This window comes from Suncus etruscus, chromosome 6, assembly GCF_024139225.1.
Source record: "Suncus etruscus isolate mSunEtr1 chromosome 6, mSunEtr1.pri.cur, whole genome shotgun sequence".
Taxonomy (NCBI): domain Eukaryota; kingdom Metazoa; phylum Chordata; class Mammalia; order Eulipotyphla; family Soricidae; genus Suncus; species Suncus etruscus.
The window spans coordinates 35,512,079-35,535,025 of NC_064853.1; the positions used below are offsets into that span (position 1 = coordinate 35,512,079).

A 22,947-nucleotide genomic window follows, 5' to 3' on the forward strand; every position below is an offset into this window, starting at 1 on the left:
CATTCAGTTCTCGTATTTTAGAGACTTTCTCCCATATGCTGTAAAGCACTACACTACAAATTGACTGTCCTTTGATTTGTTTTTAATAGTTTTATATACATATAACCATAAATGTAGGGACCTGGACATAAGTGACTGAGATCACAGGGTGGTGGCAGGGGAAAAAAGAAAGGAGCATTGAAGTGGTATAAGGTTGTTGGTGAAGGTGATGATTTGGAACAGGTGCCTGGTGGGAGTAAGATGGAGACGATGTTACCATGACAACTGATTATTTCATTGGTCCAGTGACCAGTTGCTATGGTGACAAAATCTTTGTGTCAGTGTGACATGGATCCCAAGGGAGAAGATACTTGTGCAAAAGACCCTTGCTCATTGGTAAAGCTCTTGTATTTGCAATAATTTTTGCGTTGCCTGACAAAACCTCTCCCAGGAACCTCTAACAACAGTGATATTCGCCCTCCTCCTTCCTATTCATTATAGCGTCAACACTTCCAAATCTGAATAATTTCATGGTTCAGATTCCATATGTGTTTTATAATCTCATATTCTTTTCTTGTTTTTAATAATGTATCTTTATCCTTTCCAGATATAATCCTGCTGAATACAGGAATCATTGTTGCAGTTTAATTGTCTTCAAAGGACTGGGTGCCAGCAAAAAGCTGACGGTTAGGAGACAGACAAATCTGCATTTCCATTTCCCTTCTGCCTGTCATTTGCAAATTGTGTGGCCTTCTGCCTCCTTGAGATGTACTTCTGTTAAATGGAGAAAACAAAACTTGCACTGTGGGCTTGTTTTGTGATTACATTTAGCTCAGATAAAGCAGTTGCCCTATTTAAAAAAAAAAAGTGACTCAGTAAGTGTTCTCAATGATTATCTATAAGCCTAATACTGGATGACATATTTAGCATTTAGTAATCCTTGAAGAATAATAGAATAATTATGAGAAGTATCAGTCAGAGTATTTCTTCTTTTTCTCTATCTTCTTCTCTTCTACTATCACCTCCTCCTCCTCCTCCTCATTTTCCTACTCTTCCATCTCTTCTTTGTTTTGCAAAGAAGTAAGGAGTAAGATCAGACAGATTTTCACACATATGATGTGTACAATCTACCAAGGAGCTACATCTCCGGACAACAGTAAATTTTTTATTTTATTTTTGGGCCACATTGGTGGCGCTCAGGTGTTATTCTTTTTTTTTTTTTTTTTTTTTGGTTTTTGGGCCACACCCGGCGTTGCTCGGGGGTTACTCCTGGCTGTCTGCTCAGAAATAGCTCCTGGCAGGCACGGGGGACCATATGGGACACCGGGATTCGAACCAACCACCTTTGGTCCTGGATCAGCTGCTTGCAAGGCAAACACCGCTGTGCTATCTCTCCGGGCCCTAGGTGTTATTCTTGGCTCTGTGCTCCGAAATTACTCCTCACAGGCTCAGGACACCATATGGGATAATAGAGATTGAACCAGCGGGCGCATGCAAGGCGAATGCCCTCTTCTGTGCTATTGCTCAGGCTCCAGACAACAGTAGATTTAACTGCGATCCTATGGTGGCCCAACTATACAACAGCTAGAATTCTTACTTGCAATCTAGGTAATAATGTCACAACTGGGGAGGAAATTCTTAAAGTATTTAATCAGGTAAAATAAAAGCAAAGGTGACAAGATATTTTGTTTCTCCTTGATGAGAAAACAAAATTACATGTGAATTTGTTTTAGCTTCTAGACACAACTATTTTTCTACAGAGAACATAGAGGGCAGAGTTTAAAAAGCATCACAGAGAAGCAATCAGCAAAACCTATGTTGTGGGAAATATTGCAGGAAAATCTAGCAAATGCTTGAACAAATGTATTATAAGAGAAAAAGAATGAGAAAACATAAAAAGAATTTAAGGGAGGTGTGGAGTAATTTCTGAGTGCAGAGCTAGGAGTAACCCCTGAGCGCTACCAGGTGTGGCCCAACCCCCCACCAAAAAGAAAGGATTTAAGGAGATTTGAGCTAGCTCAAAGGGGCACATGTTTTGCATGTCCACATGCTGAAGACTCTGAGTTAAATCCTTTCACTGCATGTCCCCAAGCACTGTTGGGTGTAGTTCTGGGGGTTCTCCTGAACATCACTGGGTTGACCCTAGAGGTCCTAAGCAGGACCCTCACTCCAAGGCTGATATTACCAGCAGTGGCCCATGGGCCCCCAAACCCCCAAACAACTAGAGCAACTGGAGAAGTCCATATTAAAAAAAAAGAAAAAATATTTAGAGACTTAGAAGATAGCTCAAAGGATTAGTGCACATGACATGCAAGACCTTTTGATCCCTAATACCACATGGTCACTTGAGCTGTCAGGAGTGACTCCTGCATTGCATAAGGAGTGGCTGCTGACCATTATCTAGTATGGTCTAACCATTTCCTCTAAATAAGTTAAAGAACATATAATTAATTTACCGGTATATGCGCAGATGTTATTTGAGTCTTTTTGTTTTGTTTTGTTTTTTTGGGCCACACCTGGTGACACTCAGGGTTTACTCCCGGCTATGCACTGAGAAATTACTCCTGGTTTGGGTGACCATATGGGATGCTGGGGATCAAACTGCAGTCCATCCTAGGTCAGCCACTTGCAAGGCAAATGCCCTACCGCTGTGTCACTGCTCCGACCCCTTAGTTGAGCCTTAATTCAAATATGAAAAGAATTATTATTGGTTTGGGGGCTACACCCAGGCTTGGCTTGTTGCTCAAGGGTTATTTCTAGCAGTGCTTGGAGAACCATGCGGTATTGGATCCAATCCAGGTTTCCTGTTTGCAAAGTATGCACTCAGCCTGTTAAGCTATCTCTCTAGCCAGAACATGATTTTTATATTTTTGGTTCAGAGAGGTAGTGGAGGGGTTAAAGTGCTTGCCTTGTATATAGATAGACCTGGTTTGATCCCTGGTACCATATATAACCCCCTGAACACCAACAGGAGTGACTCTTAAGCACTAGGCTGAAAGTAGCTCCTGAGCACTTCTGGATATGCCCCCATCCCCCCCAAACCAGAGTAAAGTGAGTAGGGTACTTTATTTGCATGCAGCCAATCGAGTTCAATTCCTGCCATCCTATATAGTTCCCTAAACTAACCAGGAGTAATTCCAGAATGCACAGCTAGGAATAATCCCTGAGCAACATCATGTGTGGCTTCCCCTCCCAAAATAAATAAAATAAAATAATGAATATAATTAAATACTGCAGAATACATCAAAGGAATATCTCAATACCATTGACATCAGAAATTTTTATTATTTTTTAGATAAGATAATGGCACTTTTCATAAAAAAAACTCTTTTAGAGATATAGTTTTGAAATATGCATGTATTGATAACGTATGATGCCTGGAATTTGCTTCAAAATAGCACAGAAGGGCTGGGGAGATAGCATAGAGCATGTGTGTGCATGCTTTGCATTCCAAAGATCTAGATTTGATCCCCAGCACTGCATTGTGTCCCAGTATGCTGGCAAGCAGCCACCCCAGGACCTATTTGGAAGTAGCCCCTGAGCACCAGCAGGTGTGACTCCCTAAAACAAAAACAAAAAACAAAAACAAAAAAGGCCACAGAAAGGGCAACATGATGGTGGGGATGAAAATTTAGAATGAAACAATATTAGTTACTATCTGGGTCAAGTTGGATGAATGATGTATGGGGGGTTCAGTATATTCTTTACACTTTTGTGTGCCTGAAGTTGTTTTGATTTTTCTGAAGTTTTTCACAAAAGAGAATAATACTTATAAAAGTTAAGGATTGACATTTGATACATGAAGTATCTATCCAAGACTGTATACATAATAAAGATACTCAGATTTAAATAAATGCTTAATATTCCTTAGTAAGTGATGGTTCAGTGATAAATCAATAAGTATTTCTCTTAATTTCCTTATTAGTGAGATTTGATTATATTTAGTATAATTCATGATGATTTAAGTTAGATTCCTTGAAAAAGCACACTCTAAGAGGGAGATTGAGGGTAACTTTTTTGGGGGTGGGGAGGTGGGACCTCCCAAACAGTGGGCCAAGCACACTGGCTAGATGGGTCAATGGTCCTATAGCGTCGGGAACTTCCACAGGTTTTAAGGGGCCATACAGTGAGTGCCAGAATGGAGATGGGATTCAATGTTCCTGACCACTGAGGGATTTCCCCAATCTCTAGACAAAAATTTTTTGGGGGAGATGGGGAGTTATTCTTTTCTGAACAATATTGGGGGGGGGAGTAAATAGAAATAGGCATAGGATGTTGATGAAGTATCATATAGTTGCTAAATAGATGTCACTTGATTCCCCCGCCCCTATTTATCACTAACATTGATACTGGCAACTCCTACGGAGCTCAGGAAATTGAAGGTTCCTTTCTAGAGCAGAGCAAGCCTTTATGGTTGGAATTACCTTCCTGCCTTCCTCATTCCTCTCAACTCAGCAGCCTCAGGCTGAGACAACTGTTTCTGCCAAAGAACATTTCCTTAGTCCATCCTCGGTTACATCAAATTCCTTCCTCCAAAATCCTTCCTATCAAACCATAAGGGGACAGGAAGTTCCCACTTTTATGAGATTAAGCATTAAGAACTGAACATGTGTTCTGGTTTAGTTGATTCACAGTCTAACTAGGCAGTTGGCACTATTATTATGTCCATTTATATAGATAAGGAAGCTATGGCGCAGAGATTAATTAATTTTTCCCAAATAATGCCATTGAGCTAGTGAGCAACAGTGTTGGGATTTAACCCTTGCAAGGGAGCCCACCCTTATTTATCAATCACTATCTAACACACTTATCACAAGCACATACTCACTTGATCACTATTATGCTGTGCTGCCCTCTAGCTACTGCTTTTATGTTTGTTCTCCAAGCCCTTAGTACAGTACCCAGCCTAGATTCAGCTTTTGATAAATGTTATTGAAACAATGGATAGCCAGCCCTTGCCATTACAAAAAAAAATATTCTTTGTAGAAACAGTTTCAATATGGAGACAATATTTTGGGAGGGGCCACACCCGGTGATGCTCAGGGGTTACTCCTGGTTATGCGCTCAGAAATTGCTCCTGGCTTGGGGACCATATGGGATGCCAGGGGATCGAATCTCAGTTCGTCCTAGGTTAGCGCATGCAAGGCAAATGCCCTACTGCTTGTGCCACCGCTCTGGCCCCAATATGGAGGTTATTTATAGGTACACAGATGACATATTTAATAAGGTGACATGGTAGTAAAAAACAGGAAACCCCAGAGAAGGATTCATCTTAACATTGCAGGAAAAAAAACAGCCTGAGGAAGTAGGCAAAGTAGTCCAATAAATTAATTGCTAATTAGTTAAAATGTATTGAGGTCTATTGAAATGAGCTTTGTGATTATGCATATGCACACAGATCTTTTGGCATTTCTTCATTGTAAGAAATATACAGATTTGGAGACTGGAGAGGTAGTACAGACGTAAGGTGTTTGCCTTGCATGTGGCAGATCCTAGTTTGAACATTGTCCTTCAACCCTAGCAGGACTGATTCTTGAACTGGAATTAAACCAGGATTAAGGCCAGAGCACTACTGGGTGTGTCACTAAAACATAAAACAAATAGAATTTTTTAAAAAAAGAAAGATCCAGTTCATTTTATTGTGCTCAGTGGCAAGAGGAAGTAGATTATGAATTTAGATGCAGTGAAACTGAAACAACTCTGTGAGTCAGTAAGTATTCAAAACAATTGCTCAAAGTACAGATGAAGATCTATAAAGACAGAAGAGATGAATTACACATAAATTTGCATATATAGAAATAGACCGTCTTAATTGTCATGAAAATATAAGAAACATCTCCAGAGTATTAGCAAAAGGAAAAATCTCAAAGTCACAGGCCCGATTATCATTCATGAGCAATGTCAGCTGCTTTCTTTGCCTGTGAAACCAGTTGACAACACTTTAGATCATTGTGGGAACTGAATTAAAAATGACTTGCGGGGCCGGGCGGTGGCGCTAAAGGTAAGGTGCCTGCCTTGCCTGCGCTAACCTTGGACGGACCGCGGTTCGATCCCCCGGTGTCCCATATGGTCCCCCAAGCCAGGAGCAACTTCTGAGCACATAGCCAGGAGTAACCCCTGAGCGTTACTGGGTGTGGCCCAAAAACCAAAAAAAAAAAAAAAAAAAAAAAAAAAAAAATGACTTGCTCTCTTCACTCTCTATTTTAACTGAAGCCATTGTTCTTGTATAGGTATTGGTGTCTCACCATTCCTGATTCACAGATCACTCACATAATTTTTTTCTGATAACATTTTGAAGCAAATCCCAGGCATGATGTCAGTTCATCTTCAGTACCAAGCACTCTTGGTTTTGTTTTTAGTTAAAAAGGAGGAAACCCCGTGCAGGGTTGTGGAGATAATCCAAGGGTTTACCCATGGCAGTACATGTCACATGTCCCATCCACTCTCAATATTACTGACTGTGGCCCTGGAGGCCCCTGAATACACGGAGGTAAGGGGGTTTGGTGGTCCCTGGGACCACAGGGGGCCAGAGCACACCACATCCTATACTATAGCATTTAACATCAGCTTGGTTGGTCAAGAATTCTTAAGAGTAGCCCCCCCTGGAACTCCTGAGCATTGTTTGGTAGATCTTCTCCCTAAAGACATTCCAATGTCGGGGCCGGGAAGGTGGCGCTAGAGGTAAGGTGTCTGCCTTGCAAGCGCTAGCCAAGGAAGGACCGCGGTTCGATCCCCTGGTGTCCCATATGGTCCCCCCAAGCCAGGGGCGATTTCTGAGTGCATAGCCAGGAGTAACCCCTGAGCGTCAAATGGGTGTGGCCTAAAAACCAAAAAAAAAAAAAAAAGACATTCCAATGTAATCTCCTAGTGAATAAAAAAAATAAGGATAATATACTTTTTATGTCATGGCCCAACAAAGAAGATGAAGCTCAGTACCCATTCATTAAATTTTTTTTTCTTTATTGAGTACCATGATTTACAATGATTGTTTCATATGTTCATCATTCCAACACTATATCCATCACCAATGTATTCACCTTTCTCCCCCAAAGTCCCCAAGGTCAGAAATTACTCTTGTCAGGCTCAGGGACTGTATGGGATGTGAAGGATTGAACCTGGAGGGATGCATACAAAACAAATTCCCTACTCGCTGTGCTATTGCTCCTGACCCACCATTGTGGTTTTAAATTTTTGTTGTTTTTGTTTTGGGAGGATAATACCTAGTGGGGCTTAAAGGTTCCAACAGACTGGGAGGGAGGGTTTTGAACCCAGCCCCCTGCATACAAATGATGTTGTCCAGCTCTTTGAAACATCTCTATAACCCTAATTCTACTTTACAGAATAAGGTGCATGCTATTATTTGCAGTATCTAGAACTTTGTGGGGTTTTTTTTTGGGGGGGTCACACCTGGCAGAGCTCAGGGGTTGCTTCTGCCTCTATGCTCAGAAATCACTCCTGGCAGGCTCGGGGGACCATAGTCCTTCTTCATGCAAGGCAAACATCCTACCTCCATGCTATCTCTCCTGCCCCAAGTATCTAGAACTTTTTAAATGAACTCTAGTAATAAAAGGTTGCTTAATGTTTATTTAATTTATTTAAATTTATTATTTATTTCAGAACTTTAATGCTTGTTACAAGGATGTTCCGTGCGGACCCAGAGAGATAGCACAGTGGCGTTTGCCTTGCAAGCAGCCGATCCAGGACCAAAGGTGGTTGGCTCGAATCCCGGTGTCCCATATGGTCCCCCATGCCTGCCAGGAGCTATTTCTGAGCAGACAGCCAGGAGTGACCCCTGAGCACCGCCGGGCGTAGCCCAAAAAACAAAACAAAAAGAAAAAAAAAAAGGATGTTCCATGTACAGTTTTTCAATTATTGTCCTGAATACTTTGGACTGCCTTACCAGTGTTGAGACTGAGGGCCCCACATAATTTTCTTTTTTGTTTTTGAGCCACACCCAGCAGTGCTCAGGGCTTATTCCTGGCTCTGTGCTCAGGGGTCATTCCTGGAAGGGTTTTAGACATCTAAAAGGGAATAAGGATCAAATCAGAGTTGTACGCATGAAAAACAAGAACCCTACCTGCTCCAGCCCAGGGCCACATGTCTTTGTCCAAACTTAACCTTCACTTGCACAGTTTCTTCATATGGTCCCATTGGGAATCTTCTCACAGTTTTATTCAAACTAGATTTCATTGCCAATTTCTCTGGGCTCTTCTTCAAGATTTTCTATTTTTTATTATTTCTCTGGGAGGTTTGAATGCCTTGATTGAATGTCTATTATGCTTTTGACCCTGAAGAATCTGGTGTTCCAGATATTTCTAATTTACATGTATTTAAAATAAGTGAAGTACACATAAATGAGAGTATTATATAAACATTAGTTAATAGCCCTCCTTTTCAAGATCTCTTGCGGGCCATAATATAGATCAATGTTTTCCAGTGTGGGCAAAATCACCATCTTGAAGGACACTGGGATGGTATAGAGGTGTGGGAACAACTTCAAGTACACTTGAGGAGCACTTTCTGTCAGTTCACTTAAAAAAAAAAGATTTTTCAGGAGGGTTCTGAGTGACTTTTTAAAATGTCTTTTTCTTTGTTTCTTCATCTTTTTTCTTTATTTTGTTTTTATTTTGGGGCCACACTCGGCAGCACTCAGGGGTTATTCCTGGCTCTACACTGAAATGTTGCTCCTGGCAGACTCGGGGGAGCATATAAAATGCTAGGAAACAAACCTGGGTTCATCCTCCGTTGGCCTCTTGCAAGGTAAACGCCTTACTGCTGTGCTATAACTCTGGACCCTGTCTTTTCTAATTAAGAAGCAGCAGGCTAAATAAATGTGGAAACCTTTTCTATAGTTTTAGTTGGACAAATTTATAAAGATCTAGTAAGTGCCTAGTGACTGCTAGTAAGATGCTAGGTTTAGTAATGAATGAGAATAGCCTTGACTTCTAGCGTGGGAAGTGTTGAAGTCAGATCTCTATTCTTAAGAACACTGTAAAAAATGTAAGCAGGACTCTCCATGATATTGACTTCAGAAGAATATTCAATGACCTCATTGGCAGAGAAAACAAAATTAGAAATAAATAAACTGGGTCAAACCCCAAAGCTTCTGCATGCCTAACTTACCCAGAGTGGGCTAGGGAGGTTGACTGGGACAGAACCCTAAGAACATAGTGGAGGAAGACAGTCTGGTGAAGGGTGTGGTGCTGGAATGTATTATAATCAGTATCATAAATCACCTTCTAATATAAAGAAAATAAAAGAAATGGTGCTCTAAATAAGAAAATGTCCTACTCAATGGAAGAAAACATTCATACATCATGCATCAGATAAAAGGCTAATATCTAAGGCATGTGAAAGACTCAAACTACTCTGTTTCTGCTTATTTAAAATGGGAAGGACAACGATGGGGCTGGGGCTTAACAGTAGAGCATATGCCACACATGTCTGGGGCTGGGGTTTGATCTCTGTCAACTGCAATAAATAAATAAGTTCTAACAATGGGGATTTGTAGTTGGAGAGTAAAGGAAAATATTTGTAAAAGGTATGTCATGTTCCAAGAGTCACAAGAAAAACTCACTTATTAGCCAGGCTCACTGTTCTCAGCTTTAAGATTCTTTCTCTCATAGGGGGTGAGGGAGCTTCCAAAGGGTGACCTGACCCCTGGAGGCACTGCTGTGATGACTCCTGGTGATAACCTGCTCTGTTACGCAGATGGATGATAGTCAATGCTCAGGCCCTGTCATGTGGTGTTGTTCAAGCCCACTAGAGTTGCCCTCACAGTGCTCCAGGGCTACCAGAGCTAGTACACCTTAGTTATGCTATGGGTGGTACTCATGTGGAACCAGGGATAGAACCTTGACCCTGAGTCATTTCTTTGGCCCAACCATTGGGGGTTCCTGACGGTTCTTATTCAGTTCAGTAGGCATGAAGTATGTCAATAACTTCAAAAGTTGAAATTGAACAATTGCTCCTTTTCCTTCTTTCCTTTTTTATTGTTTTGAGAGCCACTCCTGTAGGCACTGGGTGGAGAATGCCTTTCAGGGGATGGAACTCACATGTTTCATGTGCTCTACTACTGAGCTGCATCACTGGTCCCCGAACAATTGCTATTTATTTATTTTAGGCCACCCTCTGCAATGCTTGGGGACTACTTCTGGCTCTGCACTCAGAAATAACTCCTGGCAGTTCTCAGGGGACCATATGGGACTCCAGGGATCAAACCTGCTCAGCTGCATGCAAGGCAAGGCCCTACCCACTCACTGTACTATCACTCTCTGGCCTCAACAATTGCTATTTAACAATTTTATATTTGTACCTTGAGTTTCAAGCAGCAAACTGTGTTTTTTCCTGTTAACCATGTTCCTTTCATTCCATCATTCCAAAAGACATTAACTGACTAGGAGGAAGGCGATCTCTGTTTGAACATCCTCTGACTCATTTTTCCCAATGTCAATCCAAGTGATACCACTGCTTGCACATAATGTAAATACTTTATTTCATCTACGCATTTGTAAATGTTTGTTCAGCTGTCTTGGTGCCCTTGTGTCTTTCATTATGCTTTTAATTAGCTTCATTGATTCTAAGAGTGGAGAACAGCCAAGGTTTGAGCCTGGTGGTTCCAAGGAAGTTGAATGAGGGTCAAGGAAGGATGCTGTGGGAAGAAGGTGGTGGAGTATGTTAGAGTAAAATCATTGACAGAATGAGGTGGGGAATTAGACTATGGACTCCTACTACTGGGGAGAATATTCTAGGCAACTTTATTTTACTGAAAAAGATTAAGCATTAACATTTTTTTTTAAAAGGACCATATACTGTGAATCTGATAAAATATAAAATTTAAAACCGATCAGAGGGCTGGAGAGGTGGCATGGAGGTGGGGCGTTTGTCTTGCATGCAGAAGGATGGTGGTTCGAATCCCGGCATCCCATAAGGTCCCCCGAGCCTGCCAGGAGCAATTTCTGAGCATAGAGCCAGGAGTAACCCCTGAGTGCTGTTGGGTGTGACCCAAAAACCAAAAAAAAAAAAAAAAAGAACTAAAACAAAACAAATCAGAGAGGGCAGGAACTCAATTTATTCATGGCACAAAAATAACAGTATAGTTTAACTTAGATCAGTGCTTTATAATCATGGGGTATATAGGTGGGCAGATAACGTGGACAGAACCACTGATCTAATTTCATGAGCTATTCCCATCAGCCAGAGTATTTAATGATCATTACATGGCAATTTGCATGGCCCTTTCTTTGTGCATATCTACTCAACCTCTTTGATTTTGCACAAGCCATTTATTTCTTCCCCCAATTTATCTTTACTTACATCTGTCTACATGACAAACTTTTACTCATTTGTTAATACATAGTCTTTATTCACCTTCAAAGATGGAGCTTTCTTCGGTGTGCCCTTTCCCATTCAATCAAGTATTCAGCTTTGCTGCTTCTCTGTTCTCCAAGCCCAAGTACAAATTTCTACAAAATTCCATGGAGATTGTTTGTATGTTTTTTTCAAATGCCTAGGAGTACATTGGTGATAGAGTATTTATTCACTTCTCATTGCTTGAAGTTGCTTGATGCCTGGTATACAGTTAGATAGATGCTTGAGAGATGGCTATTGAATGCTTTTTCAATATGAATAGTGACCATATCCAACTCAAGCATTATCATTAAACAGCGATGTTAAGAACTTCTCCATGACATTTGAATAGTTCCCCTATCGAATCAACACAGTGTGAAGTATTAGATAGATATATGTACCCAGGTTCTTTCAGGCTGGGAATTATAGGAGGGAACTTTCATGCTTTTCTTTCTCTCTTGCAGGTCTTGGCTCATTGAAATTTCTCATTTTCTGCTTCTGTCTTGCAATAACTATGGGAGGAGGAGGAAAGGATCAGGAGAAGCCTTGTTTGTCTAAGTGATTGTGGATCAGGTGAGGGAGGCATTGAAGGCCCTGCCCTGCTGTGTCAATCCAGATTTTTGGAGGGCCTGCTTCCACCACTACCCCCTCCAGGGCTTTTTTAAGTTCTTTATAATCCAGATGAGGGTGGGCAGAGATGGTAAATGACACAAATCAGCAAAACCTCCATCTCTGTTTAAACAATGCATTTCTTTGAAGGCTCTGTTCCGAGTTAGATACCATCTCCTCTTGGAGGGCTCTCTTACTGCACATCTTTCTTCCAGCAATTCTCATCTCCTAAGAAGGGAACCTGTTCTTTTCTGTGCTGACACTTGACCTTGCACAACATATTCACTGTCTTTGGGCCCTTTATTTTTTGGCAGCAAGTGCATAGTTGACATAGTTATGACCATTTTCACTTAGTAGCAGAAAAATAGTCAAAGAGAAAATAATGTGATGTAAGCACTCAGGACATGAGCTATGGAACCTCAGAGTTTTTCCTGCCCATCCTATCCCAGGTTCTTTCCCTCCTTTGCTCTATTAGTCATAACAACTTTTGGGGGTGAGAAAAGAGGGTTTTTTTCTCATCCTTGACCTCTGGGGGCCTTCCTTCCTTCCTTCCCTCCCTTCCTCTCTCCCTCTCTCCTCCCCTCCCTCTGTCCCTTCCTCCTTCCTTCCCTCCCTCCCTCCCTCTGTCCCTTCCTCCTTCCTTCCCTCCCTCCCTCCCTCCCTTCCTTCCTTCCTTCCTTCCTTCCTTCCTTCCTTCCTTCCTTCCTTCCTTCCTTCCTTCCTTCCTTCCTTCCTTCCTTCCTTCCTTCCTTCCTTCCTTCTAACCCTCCCTTCCTTCCCTCTAACCCACCCACCCTCCTTCCCTCCCTCCCTCCCTCCCTTCCTTCCTTCCTTCCTTCCTTCCTTCCTTCCTTCCTTCCTTCCTTCCTTCCTTCCTTCCTTCCTTCCTTCCTTCCTTCCTTCCTTCCTTCCTTCCTCCCTCCCTCCCTCCCTCCTTTCCTTCCTCCTCCTTACCTCTGTCCCTTCTTCCCTCCCCCCACCCAGTGGCACTCAGGAGTACTCCTGGTTCAGAGCTCAGAAATCATTCCTGGCAGGCTCCAAGGACAATATGGGATACCAGGGATTGAATCTGTTTTGGTCCAAGGTTGGCCACATGCAAGACAAACGCCCTACCTCTCTGCTATCACTCCAACTCCCTCATATCTCTTTCCTAAGGATGCTGATGCCCCCAGCGTCTTTAACTCCATTGTGGCAACCATCCAATTCTAATCTCTTCCCCAGTTTTATTCCTTGCACAGGTATAAGCGCTTTAGGAATCCCAGACAGGTGAGAGATGAGAAGCTCTCCAAGATTTGTAAGAGATGAGGAAAAATGGTTGCCCCCATATCTCCAGCTAGTAGCTATGTCTGACCAATGATCTTCCTACTATTTTTTCCTTTTATTATCTACTGTCTCTACTTTAGAGGTTCAGAGAGATTCCTTGTTTGGGACTTTGATGACCTTAATATAAGCCCCAGATAAAGACCTAATAACTATTCCCTCAGTTTCCCCCTCTGACAAATAGAGACCATCTTTGTCCATCCCTTTAAATGCATTGACTTTAGTACCTTTTGGTAGAAATTCTGCTCTCACTCACTCTAGTGGGCTTTGAGATTTGAAGATTGATGTAGAAGATAAATGTCAGTTGTGTTCTCCAAGTTTCATCCAATGGTCCCCTTGAAGAGCCAGAAATGTCTAACTCCCTTGTGACTTTGATATGAGGGAACTTATACCTTTTCTCAGGAAAGCTGGTGAGGTCACCGTCTTTAGGATACTATTGTTTTGTTATTATCTAATCTCTTTCCATCCCATTAGACTGTGGGTTATTAAAGTGTACACAACATTTATTCATCTTACTCATTGCTAGCAGCCAGGTTCAAGCATTGTCCAGTAAAAGATAATGAATCTGGCTTTCACCATTGTCCTCTGTCTACTCAGCACAGTTGCCAGAGTGAATATTTCACTCTTTTCTGCTCAAAGTCCAGTAAGTGCTTCCATTTAAGCCATAATCCCTATAGTGACCTACAAGCCCCCACTCTGGTCTTATTTCCCCATTCCTCTTGCATTTGCTCAGCAGATCTAGTTTCTTTGGCCTCTTCACTATTTCTAACACTTCCAGGAATGCTTTTTACCTCAGGGCCTTTCCCCTAGCTGTTCTTTCTGCCTGGGACACTCTTCTGCAGACAAGAATAAAGGTCCCTCACCTTTTTCAAGCTTCTCTCTAAAGTCACCTTACAGATTTAACTCTGTGATGATGGCCCTATTTAAAAACTCATTTTGTCAAGCTGAAATTGGATGAAGATGTTTGGATTATTAATATTAGATTATTGTACTTTCATTTCTCTCCCACAGAATCATTTTGACTACTCCTAGTTCTTCTTTTCTAATATTTTTTCCCCCTCCATCTTTCCCATTGAAGGCCTATAGCCATTGACCTAGGTGGTTTACTTGAGACAGAGGTGAGTTTGTTAAACAATACAGGAGACTCAATTGAGGTAAAGCTGGAAAGTTGAACACAGAATCGAGGTTCAGGGTTGAACTCTATATATTTCCATTTTGTTTCTTCTCTTCATAATAAGATATATGTAGTGGACATAGGAATATGTTCAGAATTTTTGTTTTTACTATAATCCGGTCCTCCAATGGTCTGAGGGACAGTGAACTGGCCCCCGGCTTCAGAGCCTCATTTTCTTCATTTGTGAAGATGAAAATGGGAATCCTAGTTCATGATTTTGTAAAAATATGGAATGGGGAGCAAGAAAGCATCAGGTATTTTGGATTTCTTTTGTTTGTTTTGATTTTGGGCCACCAACTGGAGGTGTTTAGGGTTACTCCTGGTGGGGTCAGTAGACCATATGGGATGCTGGGGATCAAACCTGGTTGGCCCGCATGCAAGGCAAAATGCGCTATCTGCTGCCCTATTGCTCTGGCCTGGCAATCTGGCTTCTTTTATTTTTAAACATATATTTTATTTATTTTTTATTGGATATATTTTATTGAATAAAACTTTTTAGAAAAATCTGAGCAAAGCAGAAGAAAGGAAATACATATTTAAAAAGCAAGCAAGCAAAGAGACAGAGCCATTTTAAGAAATAACATGAGCTTGAAAGAGCACTTTTTTTGTTTGTTTGTTTTTGGGTCACACCGGCTTTGCTCAGGGGTTACTCCTGGCTCTATGCTCAGAAATCATGCCTGGCAGGCACCGGGGACCATATGGGATGCCGGGATTCAAACCACTGTCTTTCTGTATGTAAGGCAAATACTCTACCTCCATGCTATCTCTTCAGCCCCCGAAAGAGCACTTTTTTTTTTTTTTTTTTTTTTTTTTTTGGTTTTTGGGCCACACCCAGCGGTGCTCAGGGGTTACTCCTGGCTGTCTGCTCAGAAATAGCTCCTGGCAGGCACGGGGGACCATATGGGACACCGGGATTTGAACCAACCACCTTTGGTCCTGGATCGGCTGCTTGCAAGGCAAACGCCGCTGTGCTATCTCTCCGGCCCCATAAAGAGCACTTTTTAATCTCCTTAAAACATATAACCAGTCACTCTAGAAACATAGATTTTCTGGCAAATCTTTAACATACATCCTTTTTCTTTTTTGCACCATAACATTTTTAATTTAAAACATTGTGATTTACAGAGTTACTCATAGTTGAATTTTAGACATATAATGTCTTAGCACCAATCCTACCAGTATTAACCTCCCTCAACCAATGTCCCCAGAGTCTATCTCACATCTACCCTCTAGTCCCCACAGCCTGCCATCTTAAGAGGCACCTTTAAAAATATGGAACACAGGGCCCGGAGAGATAGCTTTGCAAGCAGCCGATTCAGGACCAAAGGTGGTTGGTTTGAATCCCGGTGTCCCATATGGTCCCCGTGCCTGCCAGGAGCTATTTCTGAGCAGACAGCCAGGAGTAACCCCTGAGCATCACCAGGTGTGGCCCAAAAACCAAAAAAAGAAAAAAAAAAATATATATATATATATGGAACACTTTATGAATTTGCATATCATCATTGTGCTGAGGCTCCTCTAATTTTCTCTGTATGGTTCCAATTTTAGTACTGAATTTAGTACTGAAGTGAGTACAACTTTGGCTTTTTTTCTACTTAAGTACCAGCACCTAACACATGGCTTGGTTAAAAAATTTGCTGAGAAAATGAATAATTGTTAATAAATAAAGGGTTGATGTTAAAAAAAAACTCTCAAATGTTCTTTCAGATTTCCTTATATGGGAGAGAGAGAGAGAGAGAAAGAGAGAGAGAGAATGTGAACTAAACATTTTGGGACATATGGGTCTTTCAATGTTCTCTTCATTTTCTTTTTGGTTTCACATCTGGCAGTGCTCAGGGTTAACTCCTGGCTCTAGTTCTGGGCTAAGATATTACTCCTGTGGTTCTTAGAGGACCATAGTGGGTCAGTCACAAGCGAGGCAATAGCCCTACTCCTGTACTATTCTCTGGTCTCAACATTTATCTTCTTTCTAACCAAATTTGATGAAAGTTCCAAGAAAAAAAAGGAAAGCCTCTCCCTCCCCATGCTTTCTCTTAGCTCACTAATACATCCCACGTATTAAAATAGTACTGGACAACTGTAGTAGTGATGGGCAAATATTTGTTGGATCAACAAGTGGGTGAATTTTTAAATCTTCAGAATCTTACCAGAGCATAGAAAAGGAATATATCGGTACCATCACTGCCCTAGAAATGCTCTGCAAATGGCAGGTGTTCAATGTTTGTGGAAGGAATAGTTGGGTACTCAGCCAACTCCCAGAGGCCTTTATCTGATCCCTGACTAGTACGTCAAAAAAAGAAAAAAAAAAAAAAAAAAAAAAAAAAAAGGCTTCCAGGGCCAGTTCATTCAAAGCACTCCTTTCAATCTTCAATCCAAATAATCTAGTATTCGTCTAACAAATACAATATCCAAAAATATTGAGCACCTCCTGTTAAAAGAGTCCAAAAATGAGCTTACTGCTCTGGATGACTAAGACGAATGAAGCAACAGCAAATAATGCGTCTGAATGTAATTAAGTGTGAAATTGCAGGGCAGATTAGCAGCCTAAGAGTTTAGAAAAAAATCAGTTAAGATTGACGTAGAAGCAAATTCCAAAGTTCACAAAGTCGCACAGCATCACCTCTAAAAACCCTCCACCTGTTGATAACAAAACTTGGGCAGCAACTTCTCCATCAGAAGGGACCTGAGTGGTCCAACACCTTTGTCTTAACAAAGAAAAAAGACAACAACAAACAAACAAAAAAACCCCCCAAAAACGTCAGGCACAGGAAAGACCTGGGTGGAGAAGGGTCTGGAACCTGGGGAACGCTTGACATTCAGTGAGGAAAAAGAAATCCTGAAAGTCCAAGGTTTGCTTTTGCTCAGACCTGTCGGCAGGAACGCAGTGGGCCAAGTTAGAAAAGTGGTCCTGTCATTTCACATTTCAGGGCGGCTTTTAAAGCATCGCCCTTTATTTACCAGCAAGATGACAGGGCTGGAGAGGTGGAGCGGGCCAAGGTCACACCCATCCACCCCAGGCACCTTTTCCCGGGGAAGCCTGGGCTCCTGCAATCTGAGCGGAGGAGGGGTCCAAGCCAAGAAGGCACAGACAGGTCCCTGCGAGTGTGCCACAAAATCCGCCTCCATCGGGCCCCACCCCTCGTCGCCATTCTGAACCACCGAGACCCCCAAACTCTCGGAACCGCAGAGGACTCGCTCGTTCACAAAAAGTTGTCCTAGGGGGAGTCGAGTGAGGGGGGCAGAGGGGGCACTACTTGTCCCAGCGGAGGAATCGCGGCGCGGAGAGACGACGCGAGGCGAGTGGAGTGGAGTCAACATCCCGGTCGTGACCGCGTAGGGAGGGAACCCTCCGCGGCGGAGAGCGACGCCGCAAGCGACGTCACGGGAGGCGGAGGTGGCGGCGGGAGGGGCGGGGCGGCGAGGGGCGGGGCGGGGCGGAGGAGCGAGCGAGCGAACCGCGAAGAAGTAGTTCCGGGGAAGAGCGCGGCGCGGCCCCGGATGTTGGCTGCTCCCGCCGCCGCCTCGCTCAGCCAGCCAGCCAGCCAGCCAGCCAGCCGCTCAGGGCGCTGCTCGCTCGGCGCGTCCCCAAGCCGGAGCCTCGCGCGGCGCACGGACGGACGTTCGACGTTCGGCGGGAGCTTCCCCGGGAGCGCGCGAGGGCGGGGGAGCGGAGGCGCGCGCAGCGGCCCGGGGGCGGGGGGCTCGGCCGGGCCGTCCGGGCCTGCGTAGCGTGAGGTGAGAGCGAGCGAGCGCGGAGGCGGGGCGGGCCGGGCCGGGCCGGGGCTGCTCCGGGCCGGGCCGGGAAGGACGGAAGGAAGCTCGGGCCGGGGCCTGGCGTGCGTGCGTGCGGGCGGGCGGGCGGGCGGGCGCTCAAGGCCGATCCCTCCCTCCGCTCCCTCCCTCGCGGCGAGTCGAGGCGCCTCAGCTGCTGCTGCCCCTCAGCGCCTCCCGCGCCTCCCGCAGGGGCCCCAAAGCGCCGCTTCCCCGGGGGCCGCCGCGTGGAACGGCTCCGACCCGCTTCGCCCTCCAAGCCCGGCCCGGCCCGCGCGCGCCCAACCTCCCTCCTGCCTGCCAGCCCGAGGCGCGCTTCTTTGGCCGTGGCTGGGGGACGCTGCCCGGTGCTGGGGCCCCGGCTGCCCGGCTGACGTGCCCCGCCGGGTGCCCCGCGTCCTTGTCCTTCTCGGGCCGGGCAGAGCCGAGCCGAGGCCGGCGATTGCTGGCGGACGTGCGGCGGCGGCGGCGGCTGCTGCCCTCCCGTGTGTGTTGCATCCTGCCCACGTGGTGTCGGGTGTCTCCCTGCCCCCCCCCCCCGCTCCATTTCTTATTTGATTTGATTTGATTTGATTCTTTTAGGATTGGTTTTTTTTTTTTTTTTGCAGCTGGTGAGAAAAGACAGTGTCAAGTGTGGGGCTGGCTTTCCTGCACTCTGCTGCTGGTCTGGCCCACGGTTGATGTGCTAGGTAGGTAGGTAGGTTGGTAGGTTGGTAGGTAGGTAGGGAGGTAAGGGGTTCGTCCGTTTGACCCCCCGACTGGTGTTGGTTGCTTAGTTAGTTGCAAGAAGGGTCGAGTTCTTTTTTTCGGGGGGCAGATTTTGGGGTTACCCTTGGCAGCGCTCACTCAGGGATTAGTTACTCCTGGTTCTTCTACGCTCAGAAATTTTGCTCTTGGCAGGCTCGGCGCCGGGGATCCTACGGGATGCCATCTGGGATTCGAACCACCGTCCTTATGCATGCAAAGCAAACGCTCTACCTCCGTGCTCTCTCTCCGGCCCCAGTTTTTTTTTTTTTTTTTTTTTTTTTTTTTGGTTTTTGGGCCACACCCGGCGGTGCTCAGGGGTTTCTCCTGGCTGTCTGCTCAGAAATAGCTCCTGGCAGGCACAGGGGACCATATGGGACACCAGGATTCAAACCAACCACCTTTGGTCCTGGATTGGCTGCTTGCAAGGCAAACGCCGCTGTGCTAGCTCTCCGGGCCCAAGAAAAGCATTTTGAGTTAAATTACCATGCCTGCCTCAGGTTCTCTCAGAGACAGAGGTCTGCACAATTGGAAGCTATAAAACTTTTTTTTTTTTTGGATTTTGGGCCACACCCGGCGTTGCTCAGGGGTTACTCCTGGCTGTGTGCTCAGAAATAGCTCCTGGCAGGCACGGGGGACCATATGGGACACCGGGATTCGAACCAAACACCTTTGGTCCTGGATCGGCTGCTTGCAAGGCAAACGCCGCTGTGCTATCTCTCCGGGCCCCCCTTTTTTTTTTCTTTTTAAACTTTCCGAAATAGAGAGCTGCAGGCGACCGTGCCCGAGCCTTGGAGATGAGCTCGAGCCTCAGATGTATTGAGGTGTTGTAGACTCCTCTCTCTTCCGTTCTATATTTTATTATATCGCATTTTATTTTATTTCCAACGTGGATCTCTCTCTGGTCGGCCAAGGCTTTGCTTGTCTGGGTTGTGCAACCCCCGTTTCTGTTGTGCCTACTTGGGGATGCCTTCCCGAGCCGAGTTGCAGAGATGGGTGGGTATTTTTGCATTTTTGTCACACGCGTTTTTTCCTGCCGCTCCTTTCCTTCTTTCTGGTTCGTTTCCCCGTGAAACTGTTCGAACAGGCTGCCTGTTATGGAAATGTTGCGAGCACTTACTTCACTTTCCAAGGCCGGCACCGACTAGTTTTTCATTTGGTCCCCCAGTTGCTGGGAGCCTTTTCTTCAGAGCCCTGCTTTTCTCTCGCTGTTGGCATCGCTTTTGGCTCTTCTTGGAAACCGTCTACCCCCTTCGCGCAGCATCTCGGTAAAGGCTTCCTGAGTTTTTTCTTGTTTATGACCCACAGGTGCTTTTTTCTTAAATAGGAATCAGGTTTAGAGTCCTAGTGGGAGAAGCCTTCTCAGACCCGAGCAAATACCATAAAAAAGAGCAACTCCTCTGTTTTTCTGTTTGAGTGCCCCTATAGGTTAACAATGTATGTGTCTCTTGGAATTGAGGTGAATATCATTCTTGGTTTTGAGCTGCAGAAAATAGTAGGGACTATCTCCTGCATTTATTTATTTATTTATTTATTTATTTATTTATTTATTTATTATTTTTGTTTTTGGGCCACACAGCAGGAACTGGGCATAACTCCTGGCTCTGCACTGAGGGGTCGCTCCTGGCTGGTTTTAAAGAACCGAACCATATGGGATGCTGGGGATTGGACTTGGATCAGTGTAGCTTGAAAGCAAGCGATTTACCATTGTGTTATTATTTCAGCTCCTATCAGGCATTATTTTTAACCAACACTAAGCAGTTTCTTCACTGCCAGGGTGTATTTAGACTTTTTTTTCTCATTGATTTGATGAAATAAACGATATTTCTCAATCACCTTTTAGATTTCCAAACGGTCAGCCTTTTCACACATTCTCATAATTTGTTTTTCACATGTGTATTCTCTTTTAGCATGTGTTCTCCCCCTCCCCTTTTTATGTGGTATAATTTTTAGCTTATTCTGTGTAAAATGAAAATATTTACAGTTTCTATCTGCTTTCATTATGCTAAGCTTGGGTGGGGCTGAAAAATAGATAATCTGATTCATTCTGAGTCCTATTTTTTCCCCAGCCGGTTAGCCTGTATATACTTCTGCAAAGTACTGTTTTTTTGTGTGTGTGAAATAGAACAAAATGGAGAGTTTCTTATATTGCTTAGCTTCTTTTTTTGGAAACAGCACATAATAGTGCATTCATAATGATCAATCAACATTAGAACCCTGGTGGGATAACAAAGCAATCAAAATCAAAGGTCTAAGTGAGATTTGAAAAGAGTAGGAATTTTCCCAAAGGGAAGACGAGTATTTCAAGAGTGAACAGAATATATGCACAGACAGATGTGATCATGTATAAAAGACACTTAGACCATTTCATTCTCAGATAAAACTCTGTATTGGTAAATATTAAAGGAAGCTGGAATTTAATAGATTGAAAAATCTATTAAATGAAATAAGATTTAATAGGACTTACTGTTGTGAGACACCTTATGGGGTTTTAAAAATGCGAGTACAAATGGTGCAAATATTCCTGTGGAAGGTTGTATTTTGAAAAGCATACACTGTCTCTACATCTTGGCTCTTAAGGAAGAGTTTTGTCCTCCCTACCCCCTGCTTAGGTTTTTCTTTTCGTTTTTGGGTCACACCTGGTGATGCTCAGGGGTTACTCCTGGTTTTGCCCTCAGGAATTACTGGCTCTACTCTGGAGATCATCTGAGATGCTGGGGATCAAACTTGGATTGGCTTGGCTGTGTGCAACACTACCCGTACTACTTTTGCTCTGGCCCAGGTTATTTTTTTTGTAAGTTTTAGTGTTCTAATTGCAGAGAGATAATTTAGAATATTCTTGGATAATTTATGAATAAGATGGAAGTTTGACATAAGTTGTTGATTATGGGAATAAAATAATAGCTAACATTCATGAAATACTAACATTCTGAGCTATTTAAATGTATTTAACTCATAAATTTTTCATAAGATCTTATTTTGGAAAAAAAAAACCGAGTTAAAGAGAAACTTGCCTCAAATCTCATAAATAGTAGAGCAGCAGATCCAGGATTTGAACCCAGGCCAATCTGGCTTATAGATTTAATCATGAAATTATACTGTCATAGAGTGTAAAGAACGGGGCTGGAGGGCTAGTACATTGGGTTAGGTACTTTGCATATTGCAAACCCTAGGCATATGCCCCCCAACCTCCAGGAGTGATCCTGACAGCTAAAAGTGATCCTTGAACACTGCTAGGTGTGTACCCCCCCAAGGTATAGCATATATAAGGAAATAAAGAACAAATAAAACATTAAGGAGACAGTAAAAGATTAAAGCGTAGAATTCTGGGTAGATGACTGGTAATAGTCAATTAGGAAAGTATCACTCTAGAGTAAAATGAGCTACCATTTATTATGGGCAACCCTAGATTGTATAGTTTTAATTGTAACTATTCAGCCATTCCCCCCCCTTTGTTTGTTTGTTTTTGGGCCACACCCGGTGGCTCTAAGGGGTTACTCCTGGCTCTGCACTCAGAAATTGCTCCTGGCATGCTCAGGGGACCATATGGAATGTCAGGGATTGAACACGGTCCATTCCTAGGTCGGTCACGTGCAAGGCAAACACCCTACTGCTGTGCTATTGCTCTGACCCTATTCAGCCATTCTTGATAGCCTTCTCTCTTTTGGAAATGCAGACTAGAATTACTTTAAGCAAAAACAATGAGAAAAACATCTATTCAGAAAAAAACTAAAACAAAACCAAAACGTATGTCAGATTGCCGAGGGTCACTGACATAAATGGTTTAAAACTTACATGATTGGAGTTGGAGAGAGCACATTGTGTAAGGTGCTTGCCTTGTACACACACCTGACACAGGTTTGTTCCCCAGCACCATATATGGTGCCCTTAGTCCAGCTGAATGTGACCCCTCTTCTCCCCCACCTCTTCAATTACATGGTTATGGTTGGAGAGATAAATACTGGGGTTAAGGTGTCTACCTTGCATGCACTGGACCCTGG

The 22,947-nt window shown here is 43.7% G+C and overlaps 1 protein-coding gene and 1 pseudogene across 1 annotated transcript in view; one reads left to right on the forward strand and one right to left on the reverse strand.

The window, feature by feature from the left end:
• Positions 1-15,896: 15,896 nt before the first annotated feature.
• LOC126012413 (uncharacterized) lies at positions 15,897-15,994 on the reverse strand (annotated as a pseudogene).
• Positions 15,995-18,124: 2,130 nt separating this feature from the next.
• Positions 18,125-22,947, forward strand: part of FOXJ3 (forkhead box J3) — a 127,552-nt gene continuing 122,729 nt past the window's right edge. Inside the window, exon 1 of the mRNA XM_049774760.1 lies at positions 18,125-18,166. The gene's annotated coding sequence lies outside the window, so the exon portion shown is untranslated. The remainder of the gene's footprint in view (positions 18,167-22,947) is intronic.